The sequence below is a fragment of the Salmo salar genome, unplaced genomic scaffold (assembly GCF_965601325.2).
Source record: "Salmo salar unplaced genomic scaffold, fSalSal1 ptg000257l, whole genome shotgun sequence".
In the NCBI taxonomy this organism is placed as follows: domain Eukaryota; kingdom Metazoa; phylum Chordata; class Actinopteri; order Salmoniformes; family Salmonidae; genus Salmo; species Salmo salar.
Window position 1 is genome coordinate 1073987 of NW_027675339.1, and position 22266 is coordinate 1096252.

General features: G+C 40.4%; 1 long non-coding RNA gene across 1 annotated transcript in view; it reads left to right on the forward strand.

Annotated features, from left to right (window-relative positions):
• The window catches only part of LOC145867298 (uncharacterized), a 680253-nt gene that overhangs the window by 569256 nt on the left and 88731 nt on the right, over window positions 1–22266 (forward strand). The gene's annotated exons all lie outside the window — the stretch shown is intronic.

The following is a 22266-nucleotide window of genomic DNA, read 5'->3' on the forward strand; positions in this document are numbered from 1 at the left end:
CATTCACAATGCTGGCTGAGGTACGAGTAAAACATGACATATTATTTCCTAACCATTCACAATGCTGGCTGAGGTACTAGTAAAACATGACATATTATTTCCTAACCATTCACAATGCTGGCTGAGGTACGAGTAAAACATGACATATTATTTCCTAACCATTCACAATGCTGGCTGAGGTACGAGTAAAACATGACATATTATTTCCTAACCATTCACAATGCTGGCTGAGGTACTAGTAAAACATGACATATTATTTCCTAACCATTCACAATGCTGGCTGAGGTACGAGTAAAACATGACATATTATTTCCTAACCATTCACAATGCTGGCTGAGGTACGAGTAAAACATGACATATTATTTCCTAACCATTCACAATGCTGGCTGAGGTACTAGTAAAACATGACATATTATTTCCTAACCATTCACAATGCTGGCTGAGGTACGAGTAAAACATGACATATTATTTCCTAACCATTCACAATGCTGGCTGAGGTACGAGTAAAACATGACATATTATTTTCTAACCATTCACAATGCTGGCTGAGGTACTAGTAAAACATGACATATTATTTCCTAACCATTCACAATGCTGGCTGAGGTACTAGTAAAACATGACATATTATTTCCTAACCATTCACAATGCCGGCTGAGGTACTAGTAAAACATGACATATTATTTCCTAATTGTAAAAAAATCCCCACTCCTTAATCAACTAGTCTCTCACTGTTTAACCAGAATAACAGGAGTTGTGTCCTTCAAACTGTTAGATTGTTAGTCCAAAAGAATATTCAGCTACTTAGATGTCATGTATTGTCATGTTATGCTCACTATAAGAAGTCCTGAATGTATTTGAATGCCTGGAGGGGATGTGTTAATTCATAACCCATCATTTATACCTGTTAATTCATAACCCATCATTTATACCTGTTAATTCATAACCCATCATTTATACCTGTTAGTTCATAACCCATCATTTATACCTGTTAGTTCATAACCCATCATTTATACCTGTTAATTCATAACCCATCATTTATACCTGTTAGTTCATAACCCATCATTTATACCTGTTAGTTCATAACCCATCATTTATACCTGTTAATTCATAACCCATCATTTATACCTGTTAATTCATAACCCATCATTTATACCTGTTAGTTCATAACCCATCATTTATACCTGTTAGTTCATAACCCATCATTTATACCTGTTAGTTCATAACCCATCATTTATACCTGTTAATTCATAACCCATCATTTATACCTGTTAATTCATAACCCATCATTTATACCTGTTAATTCATAACCCATCATTTATACCTGTTAGTTCATAACCCATCATTTATACCTGTTAGTTCATAACCCATCATTTATACCTGTTAGTTCATAACCCATCATTTATACCTGTTAGTTCATAACCCATCATTTATACCTGTTAATTCATATCCCATCATTTATACCTGTTAATTCATAACCCATCATTTATACCTGTTAATTCATAACCCATCATTTATACCTGTTAATTCATAACCCATCATTTATACCTGTTAGTTCATAACCCATCATTTATACCTGTTAGTTCATAACCCATCATTTATACCTGTTAATTCATAACCCATCATTTATACCTGTTAATTCATAACCCATCATTTATACCTGTTAATTCATAACCCATCATTTATACCTGTTAATTCATAACCCATCATTTATACCTGTTAATTCATAACCCATCATTTATTTATTTATTATCTGTTAATTCAGGGGCATTTCAGGCAGGCTGGCACGCTCCCTGACCTAACTTGGCAGGAACTAATGGGGATCCATAATAAACCCCAGGAAGAGTAGCTGCTGCCTTGGCAGGAACTAATGGGAATCCATAATCAATACAAATACTTGTATCAATATATTTGTGTCTCTTTACTCTTGGATTCTAAAAAGCTAATTAGCATCAAAGTAGACAACATGCAAGACTACAAATCCCTGCGAGCTCCTGCATGTCATCTCTAGCCAACACCTTTCACAGAACAGTTCACTGAATTGTCCATTGAAATACATTTTGACAATTTAATCATTGCTACATTAAGGCCTGATTGCTGGAGTGCTGCAGAGATGGTTGTCGTTCTGGAAGGTTCTCCCTTCTCCACAGAGGAACTCTGGAGCTCTGTCAGAGTGAACATCGGGTTCTTGGTCACCTCCTTGACCAAGGCCCTTCTCCCCAGATTGCTCAGTTTGGCCGGGCAGCCAGCTCTAGGAAGAATCTTGGTGGTTCCAAACTTCTTCCATATAAGAATGATGGAGGCCACTGTGTTCTTGGGGACCTTCAATGCTGAAGACATTTTTTGGTACACTTTCCCAGATCTGTGCCTCGACACAATCCTGTCTCAGAGCAATATGGACAATTCCTTTGACCTCATGGCTCGGTTTTTGTTCTGACATGCACTGTAAACTGTGGGATCTTATATAGACAGTTGTGTGCCTTTCCTAATCATGTCTAATCAATTGAATTTACCACAAGTGGACTCCAATCAAGTTGTAGAAACATTTCAAGGAAGATCAATTGAATCAGGATGCATCTGAGCTCAATTTCGAGTCTCATAGCAAAGGGTCTGAATACTTAAGTAAATACATTTGGGAAAATGTTTTTTTTAAATGATTTTGTTTTCTCATTATGGGTTATTGTGATGGCATTATGGGGTATTGATTATTCAATTATGAAATTATTTAACTTTAGAATAAGGCTGTAATGTAACTAAATGTTTAAAAAGTGAAGGGGTCTGAATACTTAATGAATGCACTGTATACCCCTTGCAGTTTTGTACACAGTCATGTGATACGTGGTATAGAAGAGTCCAATCTTAGGAGAGTACATGGGAGGCACTATACTGTGTGTCTGCAGGTGTCTATCTGGTCAAAACCACTGATACAGGTGCCCCTCCACCCTCTGGTGGGATGGATCATGTCTACAGAGAAACCTAGATTCAAATACTTAGATTTGTGTGTATTGGGTCTATGTTGTGAAATTGTTAGATATTACTTGTTAGATATTACTGCACTGTCGCAGCTAGAAACACAAGCATTTCACTACACCCACAATAATATCTGCTAAACACGTGTATGTGACCAATAAAATGTGATTTTGATTTGAAATAAACGTCCTATTTATCAAAGATGCTTTTGGCTGGAGTCAAAATGACTCCAAAGGATTTGAATTTGTTAAAAGTCCATATTGATATAGAAACACTAAACCATGATTTAGATTTATTAAGAACAAGTTGATTGACAAAGTCATTAAGAATTGAATAAACTACATTTTGGCTATGATAAAAGATATGCCTCTGGGGTCAAAATGATCCATGTCAGAAGTATGGTTCAATGCAAATATGTAGTGGGTGTAAAGTTTGTTTTAAATTCTCACTCATTAAAAACGAATCAATCAACACATGCTTCTCTTTGAACGACTTAGTATAATATTTAACGTTTATGAAATAAATTAAAAATAAACGTTTGGTTCCTCAACTGCGTTGCCCAGTCCAGTCAGCAGATGGCGATGTGCGTCTTTTAGGTTCAGGCGATGCTGCCAGTGTGACGTATAATCTAGTGGACGGGACGCTCCTTCAACAACAACAGCTAGTCAGACACCTCGGTAGCTTTCTAGCAAACATAGCTACAACATTCACGCTCTTTACACTGTTTTGGTGTATATTAGTCGCTGTGTATTAAACACACTTCTGTCGTATGTACTTGTTGGCCCATTTAATGATATATTTACGTTGTTTGTCAGCTAGCTGGTTTGCTAAATTAGCTTAGAACTAAGCTAGTCGCTAATGCCAGCTAGCTAACATACTGACCATGAGTTCACGAAGCTACTCTCCTCCTGCTAAAGAAGCGGAGGTCTGCTGGACGGAGAAAGAAGCTCTAGTGAAAGAGGAGGAGGAAGAGGAGGCTGTTACAATACAAAAACAAGTAGAGGGTGAAGCTGTTAGCGTGAAAGAAGAAGAGAAAGACGTTACAGTGAAAGAAGAGAAAGACGCGTTCAGAGTGAAAGAGGAGGAGGATGTTACTGTAAAAGAAGAGGCGGCAGAGAAAGAGGAGGATTCCGTTTTTGGAGTGAAAGGGGAGGAGGGGGAGATGACTGTCACATTGGAGGAAGAAGAGGAGGTTGGAGATCTGTTTAACACCAGTAAGTACCGTCTCTGCAGTCGTTGAACCAATATGCAGTAAAGGGGTTCTACACTTTAATGTTGTTCTGTAGGAATGGCTGAAGCTTCACTGTAACGTGTAGAACATCAAGAGTGGACCATCAACAAAACGTTAACAATTGATCAAATGCATCCAATGACAATGCCTGAAATACTGTAGTCCTCAATATCTCCTATTAGATTAGCCCAAGATGTTCTCTTAAAGGGGCAATCAGCAGTTGTTACATCCATTTTGGGACTTATACATTCATGATATGTACCCATCTGTTTCTTGAATAATTCACTTATAAATGCCTCATGAGCTTAGTTCAACTGTCGAACCCCATCAGAACCCAAAATATAAGCTTCTTTTACTCCAATGTTTGTCAGTAAATATAAACAAACACTGTATATCCTCAAAACATGGTTAAAACTAGAATGTTGATATCATGGATGGTTACATTTCTCCAGCCCCATCCCTCAGCTTTTTACCGAAACGGGCAGGGAGTTCGCTTTGTTATTGTTTCTACTGCTGATTGCTGCCCCCGTTACTCCTCAAGGTCCAAGGACTGTATGTTATTTTCAGAGGTAGACTGGCTCTGTTCAGGTAAAATAGTCAAATAATCCATCTAAATGTGAATCGATTCTCAATTGCAATACGTTTCTAGAAGCATAAATTGCTGTACTTTCATATCAATTCAGAGTAATTTCACACAATATTTAAATATCACATCAAAATAATTTCACATAATACTTTCCGGACTAGTCTCCCAGTCCCTGCTGCTGAAAAACATCCCCACAGCATGATGCTGCCACCACCATGCTTCACCGTAGGGATGGTGCCAGGTTTCCTCCAGACCTGACTCTTGGCATTCAGGCCAATGAGTTCAATCTTGGTTTCATTAAGCCAGAGAATCTTGTTTCTCATGGTCTTAGAGTCCTTAAGGTGCCTTTTGTCAAACTCCAAGAGGGCTGTCATATGCTTTATACTGAGGAGTGGCTTCTGTCTGGCCACTACCATAAAGGTCTGATTGGTGGAGTGCTGCAGAGATGGTTGTCCTTCTGGAAGGTTCTCCCATCTCCACAGAGGAACTCTGGAGCTCTGTCAGAGTGACCATCAGGTTTGTGGTCACCTCCTTGACCAAGGCCCTTCTCCCCCAATTGCTCAGTTTGGCCTGGTGACCAGCTCTAGGAAGAGTATTCCATTTAAGAATGATGGAGGTCACTGTGTTCTTGGGGACCTTCAATGCTGCAGAATTTGTTTTTGGTACCGTTCCCCAGATCTGTGCCTCGACACAAGCTTGTCCTGGAGCTCTACGGACAGTTCCTTCGACCTCATGGCTTGGTTTTTGCTCTGACATGCACTGTCAACTCTGGGACGTTATATAGACAGGTGTGTGCCTTCCAAATCATATCCAATCAATTGAATTTCCCACAGGTGGACTCCGAACAAGTTGTAGATACATCTCAAGGATGATTAATGGAAACAAGATGCACCTGAAAGCAATTTCGAGTCTCATAGCAAAGGGTCTGAATACTTCAGTAAATAAGGTATTTCTGTTTTTTACCTGTTTTCACTTTGTCATTATGGGCTATTGATGACACCCCTCTGAAACAAGATAGCCTAACCATCAGAAAAACCTCTTCCTTAGCCTACTCCTCCCGCTGCTGCTGGCCTTCGTACATTCTGATGTTCTGCTCCTATAGTTTCTGGTAATAGGCTACACCAGCAGTCGTTATGCTCCTATAGTTTCTGGTAATAGGCTACACCAGCAGTCGTTAAGCTATAGTTTCTGGTAATAGTCTACACCAGCAGTCGTTATGCTCCTATAGTTTCTGGTAATAGGCTACACCAGCAGTCGTTATGCTCCTATAGTTTCTGGTAATAGGCTACACCAGCAGTCGTTAAGCTATAGTTTCTGGTAATAGTCTACACCAGCAGTCGTTATGCTCCTATAGTTTCTGGTAATAGTCTACACCAGCAGTCGTTATGCTCCTATAATTTCTGGTAATAGGCTACACCAGCAGTCGTTATGCTCCTATAGTTTCTGGTAATAGGCTACACCAGCAGTCGTTATCATCAAATCAGATTTATTTATATAGCCCTTTGTACATCAGCTGAAATCTCAAAGTGCTGTACAGAAACCCAGCCTAAAACCCCAAACAGCAAGCAATGCATGTGAAAGAAGCACGGTGGCTAGGAAAAACTCCCTAGGAAAAACTCCCTAGAAAGGCCAAAAACCTAGGAAGAAACCTAGAGAGGAACCAGGCTATGAGGGGTGGCCAGTCCTCTTCTGGCTGTGCCGGGTGGATATTATAACAGAACATGGTCAAGATGTTAAAATGTTCATAAATGACCAGCATGGTCAAATAATAATAATCATAGTAGTTGCCGAGGGTGCAACAAGCACGTCCGGTGAACAGGTCAGGGTTCCATAGCCGCAGGCAGAACAGTTGAAACTGGAGCAGCAGCAAGGCCAGGTGGACTGGGGACAGCAAGGAGTCATCATGCCAGGTAGTCCTGAGGCATGGTCCTAGGGCTCAGGTCCTCCGAGAGAAAGAAAGAAAGAGAGAAAGAGAGAATTAGAGAGAGCATATTTACATTCACACAGGACACCGGATAAGACAAGAGAATACTCCAGATGTAACAGACTGACCCTAGCCCCCCGACACATAAACTACTGCAGCATAAGTACTGGAGGCTGAGACAGGAGGGATCAGAAGACACTGTGGCCCCATCCGATGATACCCCCGGACAGGGCCAAACAGGCAGGATATAACCCCACCCACTTTGCCAAAGCACAGCCCCCACACCACTAGAGGGATGTCTACAACCACCAACTTTACCGTCCGAAGACAAGGCCGAGTATAGCCCACAAAGCTCCTATAGTTTCTGGTAATAGGCTACACCAGCAGTCGTTATGCTCCTATAGTTTCTGGTAATAGACTACACCAGCAGTCGTTATGCTCCTATAGTTTCTGGTAATAGACTACACCAGCAGTCGTTATGCTCCTATAGTTTCTGGTAATAGGCTACACCAGCAGTCGTTATGCTCCTATAGTTTCTGGTAATAGGCTACACCAGCAGTCGTTATGCTCCTATAGTTTCTGGTAATAGACTACACCAGCAGTCGTTATGCTCCTATAGTTTCTGGTAATAGACTACACCAGCAGTCGTTATGCTCCTATAGTTTCTGGTAATAGGCTACACCAGCAGTCGTTATGCTCCTATAGTTTCTGGTAATAGGCTACACCAGCAGTCGTTATGCTCCTATAGTTTCTGGTAATAGGCTACACCAGCAGTCGTTATGCTCCTATAGTTTCTGGTATTAGGCTACACCAGCAGTCGTTATGCTCCTATAGTTTCTGGTAATAGTCTACACCAGCAGTCGTTATGCTCCTATAGTTTCTGGTAATAGTCTACACCAGCAGTTGTTATGCTCCTATAGTTTCTGGTAATAGGCTACACCAGCAGTCGTTATGCTCCTATAGTTTCTGGTAATAGGCTACACCAGCAGTCGTTATGCTCCTATAGTTTCTGGTAATAGACTACAGTCGTTATGCTCCTATAGTTTCTGGTAATAGACTACACCAGCAGTCGTTATGCTCCTATAGTTTCTGGTAATAGACTACACCAGCAGTCATTATGCTCCTATAGTTTCTGGTAATAGACTACACCTGCAGTCGTTATGCTCCTATAGTTTCTGGTAATAGACTACAGTCGTTATGCTCCTATAGTTTCTGGTAATAGGCTACACCAGCAGTTGTTATGCTCCTATAGTTTCTGGTAATAGACTACACCAGCAGTCGTTATGCTCCTATAGTTTCTGGTAATAGACTACACCAGCAGTCGTTATGCTCCTATAGTTTCTGGTAATAGTCTACACCAGCAGTCGTTATGCTCCTATAGTTTCTGGTAATAGACTACACCTGCAGTCGTTATGCTCCTATAGTTTCTGGTAATAGACTACAGTCGTTATGCTCCTATAGTTTCTGGTAATAGGCTACACCAGCAGTCGTTATGCTCCAATAGTTTCTGGTAATAGACTACACCAGCAGTCGTTATGCTCCTATAGTTTCTGGTAATAGGCTACACCAGCAGTCGTTGTGCTCCAATAGTTTCTGGTAATAGACTACACCAGCAGTCGTTATGCTCCTATAGTTTCTGGTAATAGGCTACACCAGCAGTCGTTATGCTCCTATAGTTTCTGGTAATAGGCTACACCAGCAGTCGTTATGCTCCTATAGTTTCTGGTAATAGACTACACCAGCAGTCGTTATGCTCCTATAGTTTCTGGTAATAGGCTACACCAGCAGTCGTTGTGCTCCAATAGTTTCTGGTAATAGGCTACACCAGCAGTCGTTATGCTCCTATAGTTTCTGGTAATAGGCTACACCAGCAGTCGTTATGCTCCTATAGTTTCTGGTAATAGACTACACCAGCAGTCATTATGCTCCTATAGTTTCTGGTAATAGGCTACACCAGCAGTCGTTATGCTCCTATAGTTTCTGGTAATAGGCTACACCAGCAGTCGTTATGCTCCTATAGTTTCTGGTAATAGGCTACACCAGCAGTCGTTATGCTCCTATAGTTTCTGGTAATAGGCTACACCAGCAGTCGTTATGCTCCTATAGTTTCTGGTAATAGACTACACCAGCAGTCGTTATGCTCCTATAGTTTCTGGTAATAGACTACAGTCGTTATGCTCCTATAGTTTCTGGTAATAGACTACACCAGCAGTCGTTATGCTCCTATAGTTTCTGGTAATAGACTACACCAGCAGTCGTTATGCTCCTATAGTTTCTGGTAATAGACTACACCTGCAGTCGTTATGCTCCTATAGTTTCTGGTAATAGACTACAGTCGTTATGCTCCTATAGTTTCTGGTAATAGGCTACACCAGCAGTCGTTATGCTCCTATAGTTTCTGGTAATAGACTACACCAGCAGTCGTTATGCTCCTATAGTTTCTGGTAATAGACTACACCAGCAGTCGTTATGCTCCTATAGTTTCTGGTAATAGACTACACCAGCAGTCGTTATGCTCCTATAGTTTCTGGTAATAGGCTACACCAGCAGTCGTTATGCTCCTATAGTTTCTGGTAATAGACTACACCAGCAGTCGTTATGCTCCTATAGTTTCTGGTAATAGACTACACCAGCAGTCGTTATGCTCCTATAGTTTCTGGTAATAGGCTACACCAGCAATCGTTATGCTCCTATAGTTTCTGGTAATAGACTACACCAGCAGTCGTTATGCTCCTATAGTTTCTGGTAATAGGCTACACCAGCAGTCGTTATGCTCCTATAGTTTCTGGTAATAGGCTACACCAGCAGTCGTTATGCTCCTATAGTTTCTGGTAATAGACTACACCAGCAGTCGTTATGCTCCTATAGTTTCTGGTAATAGGCTACACCAGCAGTCGTTATGCTCCTATAGTTTCTGGTAATAGACTACACCAGCAGTCGTTATGCTCCTATAGTTTCTGGTAATAGACTACACCAGCAGTCGTTATGCTCCTATAGTTTCTGGTAATAGACTACAGTCGTTATGCTCCTATAGTTTCTGGTAATAGACTACACCAGCAGTCGTTATGCTCCTATAGTTTCTGGTAATAGACTACACCAGCAGTCGTTATGCTCCTATAGTTTCTGGTAATAGGATACACCAGCAGTCGTTATGCTCCTATAGTTTCTGGTAATAGACTACACCAGCAGTCGTTATGCTCCTATAGTTTCTGGTAATAGGCTACACCAGCAGTCGTTATGCTCCTATAGTTTCTGGTAATAGACTACACCAGCAGTCGTTATGCTCCTATAGTTTCTGGTAATAGACTACACCAGCAGTCGTTATGCTCCTATAGTTTCTGGTAATAGGCTACACCAGCAGTCGTTATGCTCCTATAGTTTCTGGTAATAGACTATACCAGCAGTCGTTATGCTCCTATAGTTTCTGGTAATAGGCTACACCAGCAGTCGTTATGCTCCTATAGTTTCTGGTAATAGGCTACACCAGCAGTCGTTATGCTCCTATAGTTTCTGGTAATAGGCTACACCAGCAGTCGTTATGCTCCTATAGTTTCTGGTAATAGGCTACACCAGCAGTCGTTATGCTCCTATAGTTTCTGGTAATAGACTACACCAGCAGTCGTTATGCTCCTATAGTTTCTGGTAATAGACTACAGTCGTTATGCTCCTATAGTTTCTGGTAATAGACTACACCAGCAGTCGTTATGCTCCTATAGTTTCTGGTAATAGGCTACACCAGCAGTCGTTATGCTCCTATAGTTTCTGGTAATAGGCTACACCAGCAGTCGTTATGCTCCTATAGTTTCTGGTAATAGACTACACCAGCAGTCGTTATGCTCCTATAGTTTCTGGTAATAGACTACACCAGCAGTCGTTATGCTCCTATAGTTTCTGGTAATAGACTACACCAGCAGTCGTTATGCTCCTATAGTTTCTGGTAATAGGCTACACCAGCAGTCGTTATGCTCCTATAGTTTCTGGTAATAGGCTACACCAGCAGTCGTTATGCTCCTATAGTTTCTGGTAATAGGCTACACCAGCAGTCGTTATGCTCCTATAGTTTCTGGTAATAGACTACACCAGCAGTCGTTATGCTCCTATAGTTTCTGGTAATAGACTACAGTCGTTATGCTCCTATAGTTTCTGGTAATAGACTACACCAGCAGTCGTTATGCTCCTATAGTTTCTGGTAATAGGCTACACCAGCAGTCGTTATGCTCCTATAGTTTCTGGTAATAGGCTACACCAGCAGTCGTTATGCTCCTATAGTTTCTGGTAATAGACTACACCAGCAGTCGTTATGCTCCTATAGTTTCTGGTAATAGACTACACCAGCAGTCGTTATGCTCCTATAGTTTCTGGTAATAGACTACACCAGCAGTCGTTATGCTCCTATAGTTTCTGGTATTAGGCTACACCAGCAGTCAGCAACCTTTTCCATTTGGTGCCAATTTCTGATCATTTCTACTGATCTGGTGCTAGTTATGATTTTCATATTCACATTTTACTGGAACAGTTTCATTTAATTTATAATAGTATTAATAATTATAATTGTCTTTATCTCAACATCATTCTCTGTGGTTAATCTACATTCTATTTAAATGAAAATTATAAATATACATTTTTATTTCCATTGCTAAGTTTAAAATGACCTACATAAAGCCCAAAAATTTAAACACGCCAACTCATTAGTGGTGGTGTGTTAACCTGTTAGGGCTAGGGGGCAGCATTTGCACGTCTGGTTAAAAAAATGTACCCGATTTAATCTGGTTACTAATCCTACCCAGTAACTAGAATATGCATATACTTATTATATATGGATAGAAAACACTCTAAAGTTTCTAAAACTGTTTGAATGGTGTCTGTGAGTATAACAGAACTCATTTGGCAGGCAAAACCCTGAGACATTTTCTGACAGGAAGTGGATACCTGATGTGTTGTATTGACTTTAAACCTATCCCATTGAAAAACACAGGGGCTGAGGAATATTTTGGCACTTCCTATTGCTTCCACTAGATGTCACCAGCCTTTACAATGTGTTTTGAGTCTTCTGGAGGGAGATCTGACCGAACAAGAGCCATGGAACGATGATGTCCCATTAGACACCTGGCGCGCGAGTTCATGTTGGGTACCCTCGTTCCAATACGTTATAAAAGAGTATGCATTCGTCCACCTTGAATATTATTCATGTTCTGGTTAAAAAAGGCCCTAATGATTTATGCTATACAACGTTTGACATGTTTGAACGAACGTAAATATATTTTTTCCCCTCGTTCATGACGAGAAGTCCGGCTGGCTTAGATCATGTGCTAACAAGACGGAGATTTTTGGACATAAATGATGAGCTTTTTTGAACAAAACTACATTCGTTATGGACCTGTGATACCTGGAAGTGACATCTGATGAAGAGAATCAAAGGTAATGGATTATTTACATAGTATTTTCGATTTTAGATCTCCCCAACATGACGTCTAGTCTGTATCGCAACGCGTATTTTTCTGGGCGCAGTGCTCAGATTATTGCAAAGTGTGATTTCCCAGTAAGGTTATTTTTAAATCTGGCAAGTTGATTGCGTTCAAGAGATGTAAATCTATAATTCTTTAAATGACAATATAATATTTTACCAATGTTTTCTAATTTTAATTATTTAATTTGTGACGCTGACTTGACTGCCGGTTATTGGAGGGAAACGATTTCCTCAACATCAATGCCATAGTAAAACGCTGTTTTTGGATATAAATATGAACTTGATAGAACTAAAAATGCATGCATTGTCTAACATAATGTCCTAGGAGTGTCATCTGATGGAGATTGTAAAAGGTTAGTGCATCATTTTAGCTGGTTTTATGGTTTTGGTGACCCTGTCTTTGACTTGACAAAACATTACACACAACTCTTGTAAATGTACTGTCCTAACATACTCTAAATTTATGCTTTCGCCGTAAAACCTTTTTGAAATCGTAAAACGTGGTTAGATTAAGGAGATGTTTATCTTTCAAATGGTGTAAAATAGTTGTATTTTTGAAAAATTTGAATTTTGACATTTATTTGGAATCAAATTTGCCGCTCTTGAAATGCACCTGCTGTTGATGGAGTGCACCACGGGTGGCACGCTAGCGTTCCACCTAGCCCATAGAGGTTAAGACAATCAGAAATACTATCAGACATCCCCAAATGTAACTTTGACTATAATTACTGTTCCCTGAAGGAGGGAAACGAGGTACAACACCTGTTTGGCCCCACCCCTTCCTGGGTCGGTGAAGAGCGGTATTAAATTTAAGGAAGAAATCCGAGCCTCGCGCTCATCACCTGTAGAAGGCGGGGCTTCCAGCGAGGCGTGGATTTAATAGTATGTTGTACCTAGTTTCCCTCCTTCAGGGAACAGTAGTTATAGTCATAACATGTGGATTTAATAGTATGTTGTACCTAGTTTCCCTCCTTCAGGGAACAGTAGTTATAGTCATAACGTGTGGATTTAATAGTATGTTGTACCTAGTTTCCCTCCTTCAGGGAACAGTAGTTATAGTCATAACGTTACGCTTGTCAAATGATGAACTTTAACTTAAATACTGGATCTTGCTGTCGGACAGTTTTTTTGTATTCAGATCTCTGAAATGCTCTCTAATTACGTAACATTTAGTGTCTCCTTATGGTACGCTGGGAAAACAGTTTTCATGGGCACAGAAATCCTAAATCATTTCAGAGTTTGCTAAATCCAATGGTTCTAACCAAGAGTCATCTTTACTTTATTGACAACACCCAAATGGATACTGTCATTAACGCAGTTCTTCAATAATTACACATAATTCTTAATACTGTAGCTGTTTAGTTAGTCACATGTTCAACTATCATCAGCTGATCCAGGAAATCATTTTCTGAATGACAGTCACATGACAAACATCACGACATGCAACAACAACCAAAGTGCTTCTTCATTCATTACTCTGGTAAAGACAGTTATGCCGTGCTCCACGTTGGATCCAACATCCCTAAGAAATTGATGTTTATAATGTGTTATTGTCTGCCTGATTTACAGTAGCGTCTCGTTAGTCTGTTTGCACACAGAGATACTTAGCTCATAATGTGTAGAGAACTGTTCCTTGATGGATAGGCTACTGTACAACACACAGAGCTATTTTCCTTTATTCAGGACATTTAGAATGACAACACATTACAGAATAGCCTAGTGGGATTATTCACAAAATTATCTGGTGATCAGGTTATGAAATGTCATGAAAGACATTTTAGTTTCCATGTTTCACCTGAAGTATGAAATTATTTATAGTCCTAGGTCTATGTTGTTAGGTGAAGTTATGGGTCCTGCAGTATGTCTATGTTATTGTTTGTTGAAGTTATGGGCCAATTTGTTAACTTCTTCGGGCTAGGGGGCAGTGTTCGGAAGTTCGGAGAGTCTGGCATGCCCAAAGGAAACTGCCTGTTACTCAGACCCAGAAGCTAGGATATGCATATAATTGGTTGTATTTGATAGAAAACACTTTGCTTGATTTACAGTTTTATTGTTTATTTACATATTAGGGTACCTGAGGATTGATTAGAAACGTTGTTTGACTTGTTTGGATGAAGTTTATTGGTAACTTTTTGGATTATTTTGTCTGCATGTTGAACGGGTGGATTACTGAACAAAACGGGCCAACCAAACTGAGTTTTTGGGATATAAAGAGGGACTTTATCAAACAAAACAACCATTTATTGTGTAGCTGGGACCCTTGGGATTGCAAACAGAGGAAGATCTTCAAAGGTAAGTGATTTATTTTATCGCTATTTTTGATTTTTGTGACGGCTGTGCTGGTTTGAGAAATATTTCTATGCAGCAAGTATGCGGGGCGCTATCAAATCAAATCAAATGTATTTATATAGCCCTTCGTACATCAGCTGAAATCTTAAAGTGCTGTACAGAAACCCAGCCTAAAACCCCAAACAGCAAGCAATGCATGTGAAAGAAGCACGGTGGCTAGGAAAAACTCCCTAGAAAGGCCAAAAACCTAGGAAGAAACCTAGAGAGGAACCAGGCTATGAGGGGTGGCCAGTCCTCTTCTGGCTGTGCCGGGTGGATATTATAACAGAACATGGTCAAGATGTTAAAATGTTCATAAATGACCAGCATGGTCAAATAATAATAATCATAGTAGTTGTCGAGGGTGCAACAAGCACGTCCGGTGAACAGGTCAGGGTTCCGTAGCCGCAGGCAGAACAGTTGAAACTGGAGCAGCAGCATGGCCAGGTGGACTGGGGACAGCAAGGAGTCATCATGCCAGGTAGTCCTGAGGCATGGTCCTAGGGCACAGGTCCTCCGAGAGAAAGAGAGAATTAGAGAGAGCATATTTAAATTCACACAGGACACCAGATAAGACAAGAGAATACTCCAGATGTAACAGACTGACCCTAGCCCCCCGACACATAAACTACTGCAGCATAAATACTGGAGGCTGAGACAGGAGGGATCAGAAGACACTGTGGCCCCATCCGATGATACCCCCAGACAGGGCCAAACAGGCAGGATATAACCCCACCCACTTTGCCAAAGCACAGCCCCCACACCACTAGAGGGATGTCTACAACCACCAACTTACCGTCCGAAGACAAGGCCGAGTAAAGCCCACAAAGATCTCCGCCATGGCACAACCCAAGGGGGGGGCGCCAACCCAGACAGGAAGACCACGTCAGTGACTCAACCCACTCAAGTGACGCACCCCTCCCATGGACGGCATGGAAGAACACCAGTAAGTCAGTGACTCAGCCCCTGTAATAGGGTTAGAGGCAGAGAATCCCAGTGGAAAGAGGGGAACCGGCAAGGCAGAGACAGCAAGGGCGGTTCGTTGCTCCAGCCTTTCCGTTCACCTTCACACTCCTGGGCCAGACTATACTTAATCATAGGACCTACTGAAGAGATAAGTCTTCAGTAAAGACTTAAAGGTTGAGACTGAGTCTGCGTCTCTCACATGGGTAGGCAGACCATTCCATAAAAATGGAGCTCTATAGGAGAAAGCCCTGCCTCCAGCTGTTTGCTTAGAAATTCTAGGGACAATTAGGATGCCTGCGTCTTGTGACCGTAGCGTACGTGTAGGTATGTACGGCAGGACCAAATCGGAAAGATAGGTAGGAGGAAGCCCATGTAATGCTTTGTAGGTTAGCTTTGTCCTCAGATAATAAAATGCTATGCTTTCACCGTAAAGCCTATTGTAAATCGGACAATGCGGTTCGATTACCAAGATTCTAAACTAAAGAATCATGTATGACACTTGTATTTTCATGAATGTTTAATATTACGATTTTTGTATTTTGAATTTCACGCTCTGCAATTTACCGGATGTTGTCTAAGTGGAACGCTAGCAGAACACTGATCCGTAAGAAGTTAAACACTTAGTGTACAAACCCTCATTGTCAGGCTGATGGCAAAGCTAAACTTGCCAAAGAGCATTTTACTGGTTGAAGTGTTTAAGTATAAATCAGTTGGTTTATATCACAAAGTTAAGTTGGAGATTCAAACGATCCTTACAGTTATAATCTAATAGTAGTGTGAAATGCACTCATAATCAACCTAGAAATGGAGGCTATTTTTGCAGTCAGCCTATGAGAACTCCCCTGAGATTTCCCCCATGGTGGTGAATTAGTGAATAGACACAGAGCTTAATGTGAGTTTCCTTGAGTAGCACTCCTAATCTTGTGCTGTAATATTCAGAATACATCGTGAAAAACTAAAATCTTTGCTCACCATTTTTTTCTCCTGGCAGATATACTACATCCATAACTAGGGGTTTCCTCATTACCAGATATACTACGTCCATAACTAGTGGTTTCCTCATGACCAAATATACTACATCCATAACTAGCGGTTTCCTCATTACCAGATATACTACATCCATAACTAGTGGTTTCCTCATTACCAGATATACTACATGCATAACTAGTGGTTTCCTCGTTACCAAATATACTACATCCATAACTAGTAGTTTCCTCGTTACCAAATATACTACATCCATAACTAGTAGTTTCCTCATTACCAAATATACTACATCCATAACTAGTGGTTTCCTCATTACCAGATATACTACATCCATAACTAGTGGTTTCATCATTACCAGATATACTACATCCATAACTAGTGGTTTCCTCATTACCAGATATACTACATCCATAACTAGTGGTTTCCTCATTACCAGATATACTACATCCATAACTAGTGGTTTCCTCATTACCAGATATACTACATCCATAACTAGTGGTTTCCTCATTACCAGATATACTACATCCATAACTAGTGGTTTCCTCATTACCAAATATACTACATCCATAACTAGTGGCTTCCTAATTACCAGATATACTACATCCATAACTAGTGGTTTCCTCATTACCAGATATTCTACATCCATAACTTGCTGTTTCCTCATTAGAAGGGAGGAGTTTCTGCAACCAAATTGTGTGTGCTTTGCCCTCGTGCCGCAATTTTAGCAAACACAGAAAGGGGCCTGTATTGGAGACCAAAAGTCGTCTGGCACACTGCTTAGGATTTCAACAACTTTAATAATTGATTTCTAGCCTACAATCATCAGTTTTACTACTAATGTGAAAACAAGACTAAAAATGACTATTCTTGCTCATTTTAAGAAATTAAATAATTGTAACATTCATTACAGACGTCAGTTGTTGTACATCATGGCTCCACTGTTGGCATCACCTTTTACAGTGGATTACCGCTGTTGTGGGCCTTTATATCATCTGTCTGACTTTGTTGTTCACACAGGAGAGATATGGGACTATCGTGGATCCTCTGGGGAGCCTCAACAACCTCATGATGCTGAAGAGGCAGAGAAGAGTCTCTCCACATTAGAACACCTCAATAAACACCTGCAGACATCCACAGGGAAGAGAACTCACTGCTGCTCTGACTGTGGGAAGAGATTCACCTCATCAGGCATTAAAATTCATCAGAGAACACACACAGGAGAGAAACCTTATTGCTGTGGTGAATGTGGGAAGAGTTTTGGTCGATCTAGCCATCTGACTCAACACAAGAGAATACACACAGGACAGAAACCTTATAGCTGTGGTCAATGTGGGAAGAGTTTTGGTCGATCTTGCCATCTGGTATCACACCAGAGAACACACACAGGAGAGAAACCTTATAGCTGTGGTCAATGTGGAACAGGTTTTGCTACATCTAAAGCTCTGACTCTACACCAGAGAACACACACAGGAGAGAAACCTTATAGCTGTGGTCAATGTGGGAAGAGGTTTACTGCATCTAGCACTCTGACTCAACACCAGAGAATACACACAGGAGAGAAATCCTATAGCTGTGATCAATGTGGGAAGAGTTTTGGTCGATCTGGAGCGCTGATAGTGCACCAGAGAATACACACAGGAGAAAAATCTTATAGCTGTGGTCAATGTGGGAAGAATTTTGCTGCATCTAGAACTCTGACACTACACCAGAGAACACACACAGGAGAGAAATCTTATAGCTGTGATCAATGTGGGAAGAGTTTTACTACATCTTGGTATCTGACTATACACCTACGAACACACACAGGAGAGAAACCTTATAGCTGTAATCAATGTGGGAAGAGTTTTACTACATCTGGCTCTCTGACTTCACACCAGAGAATACACACAGGAGAGAAACCTTATATCTGTGGTCAATGTGGGAAGAGTTTTGTTTCATCTAGCGGTCTGACAAGAGAACACACACAGGAGAGAAATCTTATAGCTGTGACCAGAGATAATCTGATAAAAGACTTCTGATCAAATATCAGAAAATACATACATGAAGGAGTTGTTTCATGATATCAATGAATTAATGTCACAATGTAGAATGTTTTACCATTGTAGTAGGAATATTTTAATGATGTCACAATGTAGAACCCTAAACGTTTGTCCCCTGTTCTATTGATTTCAACATGATATGGATATTAGCCTCAGGGGGAAAATCCAGGCTCTGAAATGGAAGAGTTACTATTTATGTGATTTAACAAAAAGTGATTAACAAAAAAAGAGTTGTGTTACACATACCATGTTGCTGACCCACTGGAATCAAAATGCAACAGGCTGTTTTCTACAAATTGTCCTCTAACCAGGGATGTACACATTATTCCCAGATTCCGTGTGGTTTTTGAGCTGTTAGTTTTAACAGGACGTGCAACCTCATCTCCCTCCTCTCACACAATTGATTTCAACATGATATTAATGAGTGATGACAAATAAGTGTTGTGTTCCTTTGTTTAGCGACCCCTACATTTAAATGTATCACTCCAAAATGTAGTTGACTGTCTTCTGCAGGTTGTCCTCTAATCAGCGAGGTAAAATATATCTCCATTTCCATGTGTTTTTTAGGTGTGTTAGTTTCAACAGCACGTACAACCTGATTTCCCGCCTAATCGATATCATTGATTTAATGCTACTTGTCAAAACAACAGTGTTTTTGATTGTTGTGTCCATGACGAGGACAATTTGGTTTGTAACTGTCTCAAGGTTGGGTAGTCAAAAAGTTTTGCGTTTAGCCAGTGAGTTGCCATGGATCTTTTTTTGACTGCACGTTTTTCCTTATTGGAGATGATTTTTGTTTGGGCTCGTTCCAAGGGGACGAGAGTTCTAGAAGCTAGTGAGTTTTAGGAAGACGAGAGTTCTAGAAGCTAGTGGGGAAAAAAATACGTGTTTTTTCTTGTTTTTAATTGTTGACAGCCAGTAGACACCATGTTTATATTGGTGAAGGTGAAGCATTGTAGTTGATTATAATGAGAAATGGAAGTTGTTTTCTGTTGGTGGTAAGCATTCTCTTAAGGTGTTACCGTCTTTGGTTTTTCCATTTATGTTTTGAGGTTTGGATTTTTGCACGTCTAGCTCGTTAGCACGTCTAGCTCGTTAGCACGTCTAGCCTCTTACATCTAGACGTTCCGCTAGCGGAACACCTGCTCCAATATCCAATGATGGGCGTGGCGCGAAATACAAAGTCCTCGAAAATCCGAAAACTTCCATTTTTCAAACATATGACTATTTTACAGCATTTTAAAGACAAGACTCTCCTTTATCTAACTACACTGTCAGATTTCAAAAAGGCTTTACAACGAAAGCAAAACATTAGATTATGTCAGGAGATTACCCAGCCAGAAATAATCAGACACCCACTTTTCAAGCTAGCATATAATGTCACAAAAACCAAAACCACAGCTAAATGCAGCACTAACCTTTGATGATCTTCATCAGATGACACTCCTAGGACATTATGTTATACAATACATGCATGTTTTGTTCAATCAAGTTCATATTTATATCAAAAACCAGCTTTTTACATTAGCATGTGACGTTCAGAACTAGCATTCCCACCGAACACTTCCGGTGAATTTACTAAATTACTCACGATAAACGTTCACAAAAAACATAACAATTATTTTAAGAATTATAGATACAGAACTCCTTTATGCAATCGCGGTGTCCGACTTTAAAATAGCTTTTCGGTGAAAGCACATTTTGCAATATTCTGAGTAGATAGCCCGGCTATCATGGCTAGCTATTTTGACACCCACCAAGTGTGGTACTCACCAAACTCAGATTTACTATAAGAAAAATTGGATTACCTTTGTTGTTCTTCGTCAGAATGCACTCCCGGGACTTCTACTTCAATAACAAATGTTGGTTTGGTTCCAAATAATCCATAGTTATATCCAAATAACGGCGTTTTGTTTGTGCGTTCAAGACACTATCCGAAGAGTAAAGAAGGGTGACGCGCCCGGCGTGTTTCGTGACAAAAAATTTCAAAATATTCCATTACCGTACTTCAAAGCATGTCAAACACTGTTTAAAATAAATTTTTATGCAATTTTTTCTCGTAAAAAAGCGATAATATTCCGACTGGGAAACCCTGTTTTCGTTCAAAGACGAAAAAATAAAAACATGGTGTCGGCTCGAGCACGCGCCCCCAGTCTCATTGTTTTCAGATCGACCACTATCCAAATGCGCTACTGTTTTTCAGCCATGGCCTGCAAAGTTCAAAGTTCTGGCGCCTTCTGAGAGCCTATGGGAGCGTTAGAAAATGTCACGTTACAGCAGAGATCCCCTGTTTTGGATAGAGATAATCAAGAAGGCCAAGAAATAGTCAGAGGGGGCGCTTCCTGTTTGGAATCTTCTCAGGTTTTGGCCTGCCAAATGAGTTCTGTTATACTCACAGACACCATTCAAACAGTTTTAGAAACTTTGGAGTGTTTTCTATCCAAAGCTAATAATTATATGCATATTCTAGTTTCTGGGCAGGAGTAATAATCAGATTAAATCGGGTACGTTTTTTATCCGGCCGTGAAAATACTGCCCCCTACCCCTAACAGGTTAAAAAACATGAGCTGGCGCACACCCAGAAAAATAGTTTGTGAGGAGGTGCTGACTAACGGCGAATAAACTATCAAAATAAATAAAGTCGCACACTCCATGTATAAACTCCCAGCAATTGAATGGGTATTTACCAACGCTGTCGCTAATTGTCTCTGATTGGGATCACATTTAAGTTGCTGTTTTCCCCACGCTGTTTGTGTCTCTTTGTTTGAGCACGTAACGTATCTGCATTTTTCTTGATTTTGTGTACATGTACATGTTTAATTCCAGTGTGTTGAATAAACATGTGTTCGCTCCCAGCTGCGTTTTGGTCCGCTTCCTCGTCACCAGGCGATGCACGTTACACAGATATGTTGTAGGACAGCTGCATTTCAAGTGTACACATAACCTACATAGCAGTCAATACAAACTGACATCTATTAGCATACAAATGTGTGCAAATTATCTTTTCAGATCTTCTCAGAAATGAATCAAGTCCATGGAATGGATATAGACAAAAAGATAATTCAAGGACTATCAGAGGTAGAGAGGCGAGGCAGGGGTGAGGACATCATCCTGCTATTTTGACAGTCCCTGAAGGACAATACAGAAGAGGGATTTGCTCTTATTCCTTCCCTTTCTCTAATGAATTTTCTAGTAAAATTAGCAAGTGTAGTAAGATCATTGCTTTACTTTACTAGGACTGGAGACCACAGCAGCGATTCTGCTCTTGCCCTACCTCTTCAATGAGGACCCGAGTGGCCTTTATGTCCGTGACAAGGTATGCCTATGCACCAATCATCTGTTTCTTCATAAACATAGGTGTGCATGCTTATATAAAACTACAGCTGAACATTTGTTATGTTCTTTGTTAATTGTTTGTGTATTAATCTTTTCTTACTTTTTTTGACACAGATTTCACCGCTCTTCACTCCTTTACTGCACATCGGTGGAAATCCATTTCACCATGAGAGTGAAATCCCGCTGGCCTTTGATGGGGAGAACATCCAGGCCCTCGAGGACGTCCCCATGGGACTTGGGGCTCTGCTACGGCTGTATTTTTTATTTTCCCTTAAATTTCCCAAAAATGTCAGTAAAACACTTATGTTGTTAAGTTACTGTGTTCTGGGGATCAGAGAAGTTGGGGTGAAGTTACCAGGGCCGGTCGTAAAGATGGAAAACTTCCTAACATAACTAAGTGGATTCGATATACACACTAAAGCTGAAAAATCTGTATTT